The 1,783-nt window shown below is 33.3% G+C and overlaps 1 non-coding gene across 1 annotated transcript; it reads left to right on the top strand.

Moving 5' to 3' along the window:
- The first annotated feature begins 1,268 nt into the window (after nt 1-1,268).
- Nucleotides 1,269-1,341, top strand: Trnav-uac (transfer RNA valine (anticodon UAC)). Its single transcript has one exon. It is a non-coding gene; the product is annotated as a tRNA-Val (tRNA).
- Nucleotides 1,342-1,783: the final 442 nt, after the last annotated feature.

Genomic DNA, 1,783 nt, shown 5'->3' with positions numbered 1-1,783 from the left:
ACATCTACAGGAATAGTTATTTGTGTAACTAGTGGTGAAAGTGGCACTTTGCTGCACACGAGAGCAATGTTTACGCACGAGCCGTAGGCGAGTGTGGAATGATCTCGAGTGCAGCAAAGGCTTTTTTCACTCGTGTTACACATTATATTTTTCCTACAGTCACTATAAAGCATATAAATAACTAGTCTTTCAAACACTATGCAACACGTTTTTAGGTTCAGCTGGCAACACAAATGGTGCCCTAGAGAAAGTAGTACCCGCGGTCCATATCACTCCGCTATTTTTCCTCGGCAAGAAAAGTGCTCCGCGTTTTGAGAATATAGTTCCGTATGTTTTTATAATTTGAAGTGGTTTCCGCGCCTAAAAAAAATGCTTAAAAGGTATTTTCTTGTTTATTAAGATCGTAGGAAGGTTTTAAAAACGTTTAAAAGAAAAGTCCAGAAAGTTCAGAAATACCGAAACTATAAACACGAAATGACAGGTTAAATCGTAGTTATAATAGTCAATCAGCTGCTCATATTATAATTATCTTTAAGTGTTGCCAACCTATTTCCAAGCGTACACGGATTACGTGCATAATGGAACCACGCTGTTTTGTGTTGTTTCGTTGGAATCCTGCTGTGTGGCAAAGTATAAACCGTACGGCAAAGTATAAACCGTACGGCAAAGTATAAATATGCAGCAATTAGCAGCTTTCTGTACTATAAACAGTACAAGGAAGCCAACTTTGTCGGGTGACTGTAGGAAAAATAAATTTCATTTGGTACCAACCGCGTGTGATTAGGTTCAGTACTATGGTCAGGGCAGCTGTCATTGGCTTTGGAAAAGTTTTTTAATATACCTGTATAATGTACAGTATAATATAATGTATAAGATTGACAAATGGAATCATTCCTACTTGTTAACATCTAAAAAATACTGTATAGTTTTCTGATTAAATTTTCCTGTTATTCTAATAGTTTCTGAGATATAAATTGTAGCACAGTTAGTTATGAAATTACTCTAGAATGGAGGAATTAAAATAAGAAAAACAAGGTTTCCTCAGTTTTGAAGGGCAAGTAATATTATTTGTACTGCTGTTTAGATCCAACTAATCAAAAGGTTATTTAGAAATAATGTAAGATTACTTTAAAATTATTTATGTGGAAATAATTCGAATTATTTATAAATGATTCACGACATATTACCATGCTATGAAAATGCCCGTATATTTTCAAGTGTTGCGCTGGTCTGCAGGAGTCACAGGCTAAAAACGTTGTGGACTTGGCGGTTCCATGGTGTAGTGGTTATCACATCTGCTTTACACGCAGAAGGTCACCAGTTCGATCCTGGCCGGAATCACAACTTTTATGAGTAATTATTATTGTAGTAAAGTTGTGTTACTTTAAGCGTATAGTAACATAATTTGTTATGTGTCCGTAATACTAACTGTGTTTTATGTTTTATGACACAGAGAATAATCATATTGTTCTACGTGTACTTATAAAAATCCTTAATAAGGAATCTTATGTTATATTCATGATTTATATATAATTTTATATGATTCATAATTTTTATCTATGCATGTATATAATAACCATAGATCAATGGACCAATTACTCTTAGATTTTGAAAAGATAATATAGTGTGTGCAAACTATTTTGAAACAGTGTTATTAAATATTTTAATTATGAACGGTTTGATTGAATATATCTTTCCTTGACTCACTACCAATAAACATACATCTACTTAGTGGTTACAATTTTTTTTTATTTACAAACATTACGTTTCATTTGACCCTGCT

The sequence above is a fragment of the Macrosteles quadrilineatus genome, unplaced genomic scaffold (genome assembly GCF_028750875.1).
Source record: "Macrosteles quadrilineatus isolate MER2022 unplaced genomic scaffold, UCM_ALF_1.0 Scaffold_1__1_contigs__length_201487025, whole genome shotgun sequence".
NCBI classification, from domain to species: Eukaryota; Metazoa; Arthropoda; class Insecta; order Hemiptera; family Cicadellidae; genus Macrosteles; species Macrosteles quadrilineatus.
Note: the sequence above shows the minus strand (reverse complement) of the source record. Positions and strands in the feature narration are given on the sequence as shown.